Genomic DNA, 13,986 nt, shown 5'->3' on the forward strand with positions numbered 1-13,986 from the left:
GGAAAAAAAGACAAGAGAAACCCTTTTGCTTAGTACTCAGAACATGGGAAAGAGACAAGAACTTGTGAAAAGTACTTTGGAAATATTTGGATGGATGGTGTATGAGTGTTAGTTAGTGATAATGTACAATTATACATATTTACAAAGTCCTGAGCTCACAAGAATGTAAACAAAATCCAAAATTTTGATAGTTCTCAGGTATTCCTGAGATGAAGAGGTAACTTTGTTATATACAAATGGCGCATGCTGCTCACCTTCCCAGATGTGCCAAGCAAGACTGGCTGACGTTGAACTTGAGGTGAGGAAGTGAAAGAGATCGGTTCTGAGGAGGAATGTAGGGAGCATGTGCTTCCAGCACTCTCGTTAGACATTAACACCTACCAGCCCTGCAAGGTTTGCACAGACTTCATCCCTGTGAATACACAAGGAAATAGATGAGGTGTGTAGTACTGCAGGCTGGCTCTGCCCTTTGCAAGTGGCTAATAGCTGGAGGTCCCAGCATGGACATCTGTGCTGCCATTAAATGTAGTGCTCACCTGAGTTTTAAAGGCAGGCAGTGAATGCAAAATTGATGAATCTGCAAAGAATGGATTTTTCCCAAGATGCTACTTCTGTGCTCTGATTTTGAAAACCCTTCAATAGATACTTGGCTAGGAGAAAGAGTTTCACTGCAAGGAGGAGTTGATGTGAAGGCTAGAAATTATTTCAATGGATCAGGCTTAGAAAATCAGAAAACTAAATTATTTATGAGCAGTATTTTGAGACTCATTGTTACCAAAGGTGTGAATAGTTAATTTCTATTGGTAGGTAAAACCCATAGAAAGGGGGCAGGCATGCCCAGAACATTGAGAATGCCATTGCTGTGCATGCAGGCCACAAACTTAGATTAATATATCCATATTGCTGGAAAGGTAGTAAAAGCACAGGGCTGGGAAACAAAGGGAGGAACATGCACACCCTTAATAATATCTGTGTCTGAACACAGTGCTGTTTTGTGCCCCCAATTCCTCCCACCCTCCCAATAATTGCTGCATGCATACAGAACTTCTCTCTCCCCATTACAAGGTTTAGGGAACCCCAGCTCTTCTATGGTCTCCAATAGATGCATCTCTTAACCCCTGGCCAAGTTCTCATGTAACCTTGGGCATCCAGCCCATGAACTTGTAGAGCAGGGCTTCCTTGTAAAACTCACATCAGCTTTCTTTCTGTCAATTTGGGATTTATGTACGATGCCCCCATGGCTACAAGGACTTTGTGCCCTCAGCTGACTGCAGCACAAGTCGGTGAGGAGCACAAATATCAGAAAAATGTGGCAATATTCTCTAGCTCTTGCTCCCTTTGCACTGAGTCTGGTCTCCTCTCTTGATGCTCTGTCTCTCTGAGCCCAGGTTCCCATGACCATTTCTGGTTCTTATCGTGGGGTGAAAAACCTTCCCTCAGCAGAAAGGTCCTCCCTTGACCATCTTCCTTCATCTCAGTTGTTTGTTCCCAGATGAGTTATTGATTTGGTGCTGGTAGCCTTGAGCGTTGTTTCCAAACAGCAGAGGCAGAAGCCACTTGGAAAAGCAATGATGAAACCAGACTGATAATTGCTGTTAGTTATGAAGCATTTCTGCAGTCTCAACCAAGCAGGGGCTGGTGGGTGGCCAAGGCACGTCTGAGGGACAGAAATGGTCTCAAGACTGAGAAGTTTGCTCATTTAAAGGTGAGTCAGGCATCTGTGTGGCACAGATAGATTATTTGCAACAAATGTCAGTCCATAGACTTGTGTTTTCTTCAGCACGAGAGAAATGGGAGTTTCTAAGCTCACGGGTTGAAGCCTGCCTGAAAATGGTCCTTAACCATTCCTAGTGGGCCACCTCTCTCTCTCCCTCTGCCTCGGCTGTGAGTCTGCTTTTCAGCAGCCTCTACAAACATCCCCCTCACAACATTTATTAGAGGAACAAACTGTTAATACTGCAAATGACCTGGTTCACCTCCAGATGCCTTCATGCAGGCTGTAGCAGGGAATTTCAGGTTGGTTTGTGGTTGGGTTTTTGTGGTGTTGTTTTGTTTTTTTTTGGGGGGGGTGGGGGTGAGGTGTGTGGTTTATTTTTTTTGGGGGGGGTGTTTTGTTGTTTTTTGTGGGTTTTTTGTGTTTTTTTTTGTTTTGGTGGGTTTTTTTGTTTTTTTGTTTTTGCGTTTTTTTGTTGTTGTTGTTGTTGTTTTTTGTTTTGTTTTAGTAATTAGTTTGGCAATGGAGGATTTTCTTTGCAGGACATATCATTAAATAGCCCAAACCCAGTGTTGGCCGTTACACATGTGCCTTCATGCCCCCTGTTGGATCCAGTCGAAGGTGTGTCATGAAGCACATTATTCCCACAGATGAGTCAATTCACTAACCCATTTTTGAGCAGCAGCATTATGTCTCCCTGTTCCTGGTCACCCTGAAGTGCTGGGTGGATGGTATCTATGGCTGGGTGATGTCTCTGGTGCCAAAATATCTCTGACCCAATGACCAGCCAAACAGATTTTTGACTCCAACAACAGTGTGCAAGAATCCACCTTGCCAGCGTGCACAGACTGCCTGGAAGGTGTTGCATTAGAGTCTCCTCCTAATGAGCTGTGGGATCAGGGATTCACGCATTAGGCTAATCCTGCCAGGAATTTGACTTGAAAGCTTACTCCATTTCCAAGTATAGGATATGCCTATGCAAACGAACAGTTGGGTGTCTGAACTTCTATTTGACTGTATTCATCTAGATATTTAATGGCCCTTGCTCCTGCAGGGCTCCTCAAAGTCCAGTGTAATGTCAGATGTACCAAATGCTGCTTAAAAAAAGAAAAGGCTCATCAATCTTGATGGATTTTTGTATGGCACTTGTAAGTTAGGCCAGGAGACTCAGCTCTTTTACGAGCATACTGTGTGCTTTTAAACACATATATAAGGACATTGAGGCATGAGGTTTGCATTTCCTTTGCACTGACCCATGCTTGCAAGCGAACCAGTTGTATAAAGCACAGAGTGATGCTGTATTTTCCTGCTCACCATGATGGTAGGACTTCAACACCCTGCTGAGGTTGGCTGTGCCGCAAACCTCTGAAACGTGGGGCTGAGACTGCTAATGGGGGGACCAGCCTCCTGCTGTGGAAAGACAGCCCATCTCCTGCCGAGTCATGCTGTGGTGGCTGCAACACCCAGACTCCATCCTCTCCTTGCTGTTGGACTGTTTTGCCGTTCGTGCCCATCAGTGTACCGCAGCCATCAACGTAGATGTTCCAGGTGAAGTTGTGCAACTGTTCCTGCTTAATCATTAACTGGGACATTCTGGCTGTTAAATTTTTTTACGTATTTCTGGATTTTGTGAGAGGAGGCACTCGTTGGACAGGGTGGGGTGAAATGCACGCAGAGATCTGGCGTTCAGGCATACACTGCAGATTAATCCTTGCCTTATGCTTGCAATGCAAGCTGACCTGTGTATGTGAAGCTGAGCATTGCAAGTCTAGACAGAATTGAAAGCAGGGTTTCCAGTGACCAAGTGAGCAAAACTGGCTATTACTCATAAGAAGCTCTGGCTTTGCTCTCTGAAGCTCCTGGCTGGGAGCTGCTCCATATTTGGTGTTGCATGCGGCAGTGTGCTGGGTTGGCATGAAGAGCCTGCCTTTGCAATGAGCAAAGCAAAGCAAAAGCAACAGACCCCCAGCCAGAGTCGGGACTTGGGTATCTCCATTTAGAGAATCAGGTTGCCACAGCAAGAACCAAACCCCCTTCACAGTGTGAGGATCCCTGGAGAAACACTATAGCTAAGGCAGTGTGGAGAAGTGTAGAGTCATAGAGCTAGAGATGCAGATGGGGCTTTCTCCTTCCAGCACATGGTTTTGTGGCTCATATTCTTCAGAGCTGAGTGTTTTTGTCCCAGCTTGTTCCTGTTGGGGAGATGATGTTTGCTTCTGCCATCATCCCTCACCCAGGGCCACATCTTGCTATTCAGCTGGGGCACATCTTGGTTTGGGTTGGAATTTCAGCCACACAGATTAATTTCAGATTTGCAGATTTGCAGCACTGAAACCATGTGGCTTGATCATCAGAGAAGCAGTCTGAGTCCCAGCTCCTTTTGCATGGGGTCTACTATGTCCCCCTAAGTGCCCCTCTGTGACTCACTGTCACCCTTTGCAGTGGGTATTTTGGAAAGTGTGAGTGACAGCAACTACAAAACACAGCTTTTCAGCCTGCATTTTCATCTCTAGCTTGCATGGTCCTGCAAAGCATGTGAGACTTGCTCCTTCTCCCTAACATGAAGATACAAGTGGAGGTGAGAGCTCTCCCTGGGCAGAGTCAGGAAGGGGAATCTATGTTCCCATCTCTTCTGTCCTGTGCTATTACCCCTGGGACCAGGAACAGTGCAGCAAGGTTAAAGCAACTTACGTTGCACCCAAAATACACTGAGCAAAGAAAAATTCAGCCTAACAATCTCATGCTCCACACAGAATTATCTGGGCTGTTTCTGCTGTTGGTTACAGCCATGCCACACCATGGCTTCCCAATGAAGTCACTGAGCCCAGCTGGGTGTAGCTGAGGGTGGTGCTCATATTGTCTGGGCTAAATGTCAGCAAGGAACAGCAGCAGTCAAACAAGAAGGATTTCTAAGCATTTCCCTTCTCCTGGTCACACTGAGCCATCATTCTTGGATAGCTGAGGCAAAAGGACAAGAGCAAAGTTATTTCAGATGGAAAGTACCTAAATGTTTTGTTCTTTGTGCATAGAAACGAACAGAAATGAGCTCTGGGTCTCATAAACATCAACACCCAGTTTTCTGTGTATACAAGCCAGCTGCTAGGAAAGCTTGATGAGTTTTAACTCTGCTTTGAGTTTAGGGGATAAACAGGATCCAATGCTCAGCCCACAGGATTCCTGTCCATGCTCCAGAAGATGTCCAGGCAGATTTTGGGCATTACCTGTGCCTGGCTGCTGGAGATGGACTCCATTACCACGCTAGACCCACTGGACCTTGTGGGCACCCCTCGGCACTTTGGAGCAAAGTTGGCTTTCTCGGCTGGGCACAGATACCTGCCTCCTCTGGTCACCATCACTTTACTGAGTTACTGTTTTCTTCCACCTTGGCAGCAGTTGTGATTCTGCCCTCCTTCACATTACACAAAATCAGCTGGGGTAACTCAGAGCTGTCGCTGAAACTGTTTAATCCAAGTGAGTGGTCACAGGGCTCTTTGACAGATTGACAGTAATGTTTGCCTGGAAGTGTCAATCACTCCTCTGTGAAGGGATCACCTCTCTGTTTAATCTGGTGAAAATGGTGTGCCCTGAGCTGGCTGGTCTTGTACTGGAGCAGGTTTGGGAGTGTGTATGTGCTCCAGGTAAACTCTGGCAGCCCTAGCACTGAGCTAGAGAGTAAGTAGAAGCAGACAGAGAGTGAATGTCTATAGCAAACCCAACAGGGATTGTTGGTCTTGGACTTGAGAGGTTAGGTTAACTTATGTGTAGGTTAGCAACTTCTGTTCAATGCCTTAATCAGCCTGTAGTTATTGAGCAAATGTCATTTAAACCCACGTCTTGAATATAATCTTAAATCTGAATCCTATGGAGAACTGGGGCTCAGTGCACTTCTTGCAACTGTTGTGTCAGGCTTCCCACACCACAGGTGCACAAAACTGCTTGTGTTGGGTGTCCAAGGTTTCTCAGGTACTGCTGAGACTGCTAGTGACTAGTGTAGGTGACAGGAGAATTTTGAGAAGTCATAGTCCTAAACCTTCTCAAAAACTGTGACCCTGAACTTGGGCAAGGTGTGAAATTCCAAAACTTTCTTTCCTCTAACACAAGCTTCTCAAGGTCATGTGTAAGGCACTGACTCTCTGATGGTGGTGTAGAGCGCCCTGCCCCATGCTCTAAGGGGAACTGCTGTTAGATGAAGGTAGGTAAGAGCAGGTCTCTAAGCAGTTAAAGATTTTTTAAAGTAAAGATATTTACATTGAATGTTTTGCTAACATTGGTCTTTCAGGAAAACAGTTGTAAAACTTGCTGCAGGGCTGCTTCTGCAACCGTGTGCCAGACAGCAACTGAAGCCTTGTGTCCAGGAGAGGGTTTGGGAGCTGCTGTCTAGGAAACTATTCTGCATCAGGCAAAAGCTTGATTTTCTGTAATTACTGTTCTGTTTTATTGTGAAACCCGTTCTTAAATATTGCCCCTAACTAGACATGATTTAAATTACATTCCTTCTTGCTGCTATTTTCATGGTGCTCAGTTAAGACTTGATTTCTCAATTCTTGACTGCAAATTTGATAGAAGAACCAATATATACAAGTCAGTAGGGAAGGGAAATTTCTATTTTGGTCTTAACTTGTCCTACCAGTAAGCACAGATACAGTCATGTTTTTAGCAAAGTATGTGAAAATGGACTTAGTTTGTTTCTTTCATATGGAATATAAATCTCCTGGTGTACATGTATTTATAAATCGAAAGTATATCAGCAGTGGAAAAGGAAAGGGACAACTTTTACTGTCTTTGTGGACTGGCATGGTTACAGACATAAAAGTTGAACATGTAGGGAAAACTGCAAAGCTACAATTTCCCAGGCTACAAGACAGTGTTGGTGAGATTTCTTAATCTTGCAGTTGTTATACCTATTGGAAGCCTGGCTGCAACACATCTACAGCAAAGCCAACCTCTGCAGGACACCACTATCTGCAGTGCATGCATCACTTGGAGCTCTTCTGCAGATCTCTCCTGCTCCCTTCTGGCGAAGCCTTGAAATCCAAACCAGAGAAGATTTTCTCCATATATCAGTTAGATATCAGAATTGTTCTCAGAAACTCTATGGTCAACACAATCCTTCCTGCACAGTGGTATAGGAAATGAAGGATGGGATGAGTGTGCCCCGTCAATAAATAAATGAAAACATTCATGGATTCCATTTCTCTTTTCAGAGGGGAGCAGAGCTTCATGGTAGCCTGTATCTTCAAGAGACTTTTGAGGTCCTCAAAGGGTATTTGCCAAAGGGTCACAGTTATTGCAGTGCTACAAGAAACTTACTGATTTATTTTCTCCTGCTTGTGTCTTGTTTTTCATGCCACTTCGTTTGCCTGGTTACTCCATTCCTAATGTTTAAACTCAGGGACAACACTGACCCAACAGCCCAGACAGTACGGTTATAGAAGTGTCCTATTTTTCAACAGCACAGCTGAATTTAGTATGGAGACAGGTTATGTCTCAAAAGGGTCAAGAACTTTTGAAATGGCAAAATAGTGCCCATCATACTTCAGTACCTGGGTACCTGTCTGCAAGTCAGTGTACTTATTCTGAACCAAAATTAAATATACTGTTGAATTAAATGAAAAAGCATTTATAATCAGGACTGAACTGTGTACCTTAACCTGTTTCATATACTATTCAGCTACTCTGAATAGTTGAAAGAGACCAGTGGGGATCTGTATAGGATTATTGTTCCTTTTGGACAGGAAATTTAAACAGAGACACAACATTAAGTTCATGTAGGGTCCTATGAGAAGCCAAGGCCACATAGGGAGATCCAGGTCCTCTCTAAAATCATGACCCTGTTACGCAGGGAATCCTCTAATTGTTTGATAAGGGGGCTGTACCACATTCAGATTCAGCATCTTTTCTGTGGCCAACACTACTGTCTCCACCAGTGACTGGACCTGGAAGGGTGGCTGGTTGAGCGAGCTGTAGGTTCTGCTCTGGGGAGACACTGAGCTAATCCTACGTGCTTGGCTCTGGCTGCAGTTCCCAGAGTGAAAACAATCAGCTTTATTTGTAATTGGAAGTTCTAACGTGCACAGTTGACAACCCTAAACAAAAGACAGTTAAAAAGAAGCCCAATGTTTATTACCTAACATTTTTTTAAAACTTGTCATGTTTAACCTAAACATACAGCTTTTAGGGGGTGTGACTCCTGTCTTCAACCATTGAAATTTGACAGCAGCAGGTAAGTTAGCAAGTTGCAATACAGGAAGCCTTTCCTAGAATCTCCCTCCACTGATCTTGATGCATAGTTGGGACCTGAGATAGGTGTATTTTGCAAGAACCTACCTATGCTATGGACCAGCAATAGTTAGATATGTTCACATCCAGTGGAGCTGGGCTGACAAATATTCCTTTATAAAAAGTAAGATGGTAAAAAAGCCTTTTGTTTGGGTGGGTTATACCAGTCAGGCTAAGCTGTCCCAGCAAGAGGGCTTTTTTTGTAAGCTAGTAAGATTTTGTAAGATATAGTAACACCAGAGAAACTTTTAGACTAGTCTTTTTTTCCTGAAGACACTTAACGTCTCCAGGAATCTGGAGGCTATGGAATATAAAAGGGTTGGTTATTCATCATCACTGACCATCCACAGTTAAACTTTGCTGGGAGTTAAAATTCCAACCTATTGATTTTTTACCACCTTCCTTGCTACGGCTCAGCTTACATGATTCTTTGGTCTTTTCTGGTATATACTTATACCTATATCAGCATTTTTATTGTGTTCAAATGACTCTTACTTCTCCTTTTCTCATCTTTCTCTTCCTTCTCAGCCTCTTGCTAGCTTTCCTTTTCTCATCTAACCTTCCACAGACTGTGACTACTAAATGTATGGAAGCTGGATTATCATTAGGATGATCTGTTGATTTATGATGTTGGTGTTACAGCCATTTTCACTTTTCCATTATTGCTTCTCTCTACCCAAGTGTAAGGCACTCAGACTTGATTTTCAGGCCTTATTTGCTTTTTTTTCCCCCCTTCAGTACCTATCTGTCTGTCCCTTACTCACCTGTGTCCTATCAAACCTTACAAGCATTACCACAGTGTTCTCCAGCTGTGCTCATAAGGAGTCTGCATCTAGCAGGTATCAATGGCAAGCCTTCAAAGGACACTGCAAGAAGCATAGCACAAAATCAGTAATTTTCTCTCCAAGGCCTATATCTGTAATACATACTGATGTAAAAAACCAATAAGCCAAGGGGAAGTACTGAAGGAGTTCATTCATAGGTATACCTAATACCTGATTCAAATGATGTTGAATTCTATATCTCTGCTTGTATCCTTGCCTAGTTACTCCTTTATTTGCTGTTCATCTTTACAGACTGCAAATTCTCCAAGGCAGAGAATTCACAGTTTTGCATAACACCTACAAATCTTGATGAGGCATGTATGACACAGGTATTTAATAACGACGTTGTTATTCAATAAAAATGAGTGTGCCACTCATGACTCCAGGGCCTTTTTTATCACAGCTCCATGGATTATTTCACAATGAAAACCTTCTTGGAAGCTATGGGAACTGGAGCATCTTGGCCTGGGCTTGACATGTGACACCAAGAATCTGGAAAACCTTGGTGGCTCTATTGAGAGTAAGTTAAGAAATAAACTATGCTTTTGGATTTCTGGGCTTCATGCTGTGAAGCTGGGTTCTTGTGAGACCTGGCTGTCTTATCTCACATGGGATGCCTCAAACCTTAGGAATTCTGCCTGAAGTAGCGCTGCAGTGAGGGCAGTCTTGCATTATAGATCTATGGGCTTTCATGGTCAGTTTTAAGGTTTGTCTTTCTCTCCTACTAGAACTACTAAGATTTGGGCAACTCTAATTTTGAGTACTGTTCACCACTGACTTGAATTTTCTTCCTATTTCTTCTTTGTATTTTCTCAGTTTAGCTAAAAGGCAACTGTTGGAAATATGGGGGGCTTGATCTCACCGAGAAAGGCTGGGCAGATGAGCTGCCAGGAGCATGCAGCTATTAGTGATCCCTTATGGTTAATGAGTCCAGATCCTTGAGGGGGTGCTGAGTCTTGCCGAAGGTCTGGGCAGAGATATCTTACTGTAGAGACTCCTTGCGTGCAGACAGCGCTTGCAACAGATCGTCTTTTCCACGTATTGAAATACGCTGTCAGAAAGAACAAGAAGGGAGTTAACATATGAGGCTTTTTCCATGTTGTTTAGATTCTGACATGTCTCATCCAAAATTTTCATAGAGAGCTTTCTTCTCTATTCCTATGGGCCAGATACTCAGCTGGTGTAAACGCAAATGCCATTGCTGCTGTGTTCTTTGACGCAAAGTTGGGGCTTAGCTCATGGTGGTGTTGTGTCTGGGAATATTTTTATCCTTTAGAGATATTTGCCCCCTCTCCCCCTCTGTCTCCTCAAGGATTCTTTCTTCTCGGCAAACATAACTCCTCTGACTGGAACATATGGGGAAAGTATTTTCTTGCATTCCTTCACCACTCAAAAATGGTAAAATCAATTTGGTTAAAATTAAAACCTTTTGGGTTGAATCTTAGCCTAGAAAACTTCATCTCCCAAAGGAATCCTTAAAGAAAGTTGTGAGCAATTTCTGAAAAAGATGGAGTTGGCTTGGAAAACAATGCTGGGGCAGAAAGCAATTGGAAAAGCCCTTTGACTTTGGTAGCAGTCACACCCATGTCTTCGGGTGTGCATATCTCACTTTGGTTGTCACAAGAAAAGTACTGGTGGCTGTTGACTTCTGTGGCCCTGGACAGTCAGTGTGGTGTTCAGTGACAGTGACCAATACATGCCCTTCTCCACCTTGTTTTTCATTTATGCAGGTCTTTGTGCTTCTGCTTTTGGCTGGAAATGTAAATGACTAAGTATTTGGTACCAGACCTTGCAGACTTAAGAAGGTCAAATAGCTTGGACAAGCTTTACAAGGTTTGGATTGTTTAAGCCAACCCCTTCAGTTTCATGCAAAGTTATATGAAAAGCTAGCATCTTCATGGGTAAAATAGTGAAGGGTAGGCTGGTGAAGGAGCAAGAAGACAAATTTCTTGCAGTAAAAATTAGCTGGTTTTGCTCTAATTAAGTGAATACTGTCCTGATAACTGCTCTTTCTTGAAGGAGAAAAATTGAAATTTCTTCCTTAATTTTCTTGGATGTTGAATTGATCCAGAATAACCTCAACACTTGGACTTGTACCAGTTACAGTAGTGGGTAAATGAATCACTGGTAATTTGATGAATTCAGTGTGGAAAGAGCTAGCATGTGGTTGCAGCCAGGTGAAGAACATTATCTGATTTGGGGTGGATGATTAGGACTTTTTGTCCAGAATGATTCATCCAAGCAGAGATCCCATCCAAGGAATGAGAGTTCTTCACACCAGATGAACTTTCAAGGCCTGTAATATATTTGACATCTGTGTTATACAGATTTCTAGCACTTCATATCTAGGAAATAGGACTGGCAACTTGCATGAAATGTCTGGTTTGTAATAGCATTGTTTTCTTAGTAGCACTGATGTCTTTGTTCCATGTGATGGTACAGATAGTACTGAAGTCTGGTAAAGTTTGATTTCTTACGTGCTTTCAAAGCCTCCACAGCAAACCCATAGTTGTTATGGTTAGAGCAACTCCTTGTAGCATATCCAGCAAGGAATCATGTATAGAGAGCATTGCTTGGAGCTGAAACAAGTACTTTATTGACAGACTTTGCCATGAGTAGAATTCCTATCAGAATATGTAAATAACTTCTGATGTTTAAACATCAGACTTTACCTTTTGCAGATGTTCTTGCACCTTTTAGCACTTGGGGCATATTACATAATGGCCCAGTTTTTTGCCACCACATGCTGTAGCACATATCACAGTGGTAGGTATAATAACATTAGAAGACAACAAGGCAAAAAAAAAACCCAAAAAGCGCTTTCTGGTAAACCCGAGTTGTTCCTGTAAATCCCATTGTTCCACAACACACACATCTGAAGGGCTGATTTTACGGAGATGATCTCTGCAGGGTATGCTTACCCTGTTAGCACCCAATCTCTTGCTTTGCACACTGTATGTCACTCAGTATATTGATGAAAAAGTCACTATCACAAGCACTGGATACTCTGATCTACCTCTTTGCTGATAAAGAAATATTATCCTCTGGTTGAATATCGGTATCTTGTAAACAAAACCTCTTTAGATTAGCTGGGGAATATTTTAATTGCCTGTGTACTGGAAGACAAAGGGAACAGGGCCTGGAGTCTGAAGTCCATCTCTTCAGTTCTGAGAACTGGCCTGTCGGATGTCTTTGAGCTGTCTGCTTGGCAATGTGTGCCTTGAGGCCATCCTCATTTGCTGTACAACCAGCCAGTGACTCATGCCTGAGGCATCATACAGGGCATGCATGTTCTCATCCCCCCAGCACACACAACAGTTTATTGTGCCCCCAGGCAAGGCCAGCTGGGCTTTCTACAGATAGCACAGGCAAGCAAGTGGGAGCCTGTGTTGTTCAAACCTGCTTTTTCAAACCAGGATAGGCAAAAGCTCTCTTTCTCAGCTTTTCCCTTTTGCCGATCAGGAACTGTGACACTGACCTTCTTTATTAGATATTTTGACATATACGGAAGGGCTTTTTTCCATTTGTCAGGAATCTTAACCATGCAGAAAGATCTTTTTGGTTCTTTTGCTGGGCTGACAGCAAAGAAAATACTATCAGGGAGCAAAAGGATGACCTCTGTCTATCTAAAAGCTGGTTATCTTGGTAGGAGATGGATGGATAGGTGTTTTGGGATGAACATGGGGTAGCTGTTGCAGGCAACATAATACACCTAAGAAGTGTGTGTCCATACTCTTCCTGCTTTAGGATCACCCAAAAACATTGATGAGTGGTGCATATGAAGATATACATGTTCATGCAAATTTAAAGATTCACTCTACATTAAAATCTAAATAGGTCATTGCTTCCTTACAGTAGCTGTAGCCTTAGTGTTTCTTGCATCTTTGTTTTCAATCACATTTGTTTCATAATGTGATTGAAATTAATACTGAATTTCTGTTACAGACACTACAAAGCAAGTAGTGCTGCAAGACTGCTATTGGGCCTCAGCAGACTGATAAGGACAAAACCTCCTAACTTCAGGGTGAACACACTACAGAGCATAACAAAGGTGTTTCTGAGGACATAGACCTGAACAGAAGCTGAATACCAACAGGATCAATGAAGAGCTGGTGCTTGTGTTATAGCTGTCGCACGTCCATGTTGGTGGTAAACCTTGGTTGTGCTTATTGATATTAAGTTCTTCTTGTCTTGAGTTCAAAACAATTTCTGTAATTCTGTCAAAATATTCTGGTAGCTTTTTGTAATGAACTATTTTCTGAATTTTGCAATTGCTTCCTTAGTTCAGCTTTTTGAAGGTTGACACTTTTGATTCTGGGGGAAGGAAGTGCAGAACCTGGGTTAGCTTTTTATTTACAAGAAAACCAAGAAAATTGTCTCTGTTCATTGTAATTTAGGAATAAGGTGCAAAGAAGGTAGGACGCTTCCAGGGAAGTGGAACTAAGGGGAACTAAAGGTGAGGAAACTGCATTACCAAGGACAGCTGTAGGTGACACAACATCAACTTGAGTTAAAATGGAAGAAGTGACCATGGGCCAGAATGGGACTGGTTTGAGCCAGCGTGTGAACTGCTTCTGAATCTGCTAGTGCTCAGGAAGAGTAAGAGCAGAATTAAGCTGTCAACTCCCTGCAGTGAGTCAGAGTTCTCTTATGTGAGAGTTGATGAATGATTCCTGCTAAGGATCATGAAAAGTGAATGTTGTCCTGAAACGTCCATTGAGGTGAATCTCAGTTGCTCTTGGATCGAACCTTGCCTGGATCCAGTCCATGAACTCGAGCATCTTGTGGAGACGGGAGGAGGTCTCTGTGTGTGCGGGGCATTTGCTGAGTTTGCATAGGTGCAAAGGTGGGGCAAAAGTAAACCACTGCCATCGTCCCCACCTTTACTTAATACAAAATGGCAGGTGCAAGAGATGGATTTGTGGTATGCTTAAGAGGGCAGATGGGCACAGAAGGTGCAGTGGGCTTGTTCCTCAGCTCAGTTTGCATGGCATCTGGATGGCATTATGCTTTCAGAGGAAACCCAAACTGAGCTTTCTGCAGGTGAGGACTTTTCCTTGTACAGGAATATGGGATGTGGGAACATGAGACCATGACTGGATTTCACTGTATGCCCCATCTAAGCTAGATGGATCCATCACAGCTGAGGGATGAGTCATCTGCACATAG

At 43.1% G+C, this 13,986-nt stretch overlaps 1 long non-coding RNA gene across 1 annotated transcript; it reads left to right on the top strand.

The window, feature by feature from the left end:
• The first annotated feature begins 9,070 nt into the window (after positions 1 to 9,070).
• On the top strand, positions 9,071 to 13,609 carry LOC134157781 (uncharacterized). The gene is made up of 3 exons (XR_009962459.1): positions 9,071 to 9,146; positions 9,221 to 9,337; positions 12,763 to 13,609. It is a non-coding gene; the product is annotated as an uncharacterized LOC134157781 (long non-coding RNA).
• Positions 13,610 to 13,986: the final 377 nt, after the last annotated feature.

Source organism: Pezoporus occidentalis, unplaced genomic scaffold (genome assembly GCF_034315485.1).
Source record: "Pezoporus occidentalis ecotype Australia unplaced genomic scaffold, CSIRO_AGI_Poc_V1 ctg12, whole genome shotgun sequence".
Taxonomy (NCBI): domain Eukaryota; kingdom Metazoa; phylum Chordata; class Aves; order Psittaciformes; family Psittacidae; genus Pezoporus; species Pezoporus occidentalis.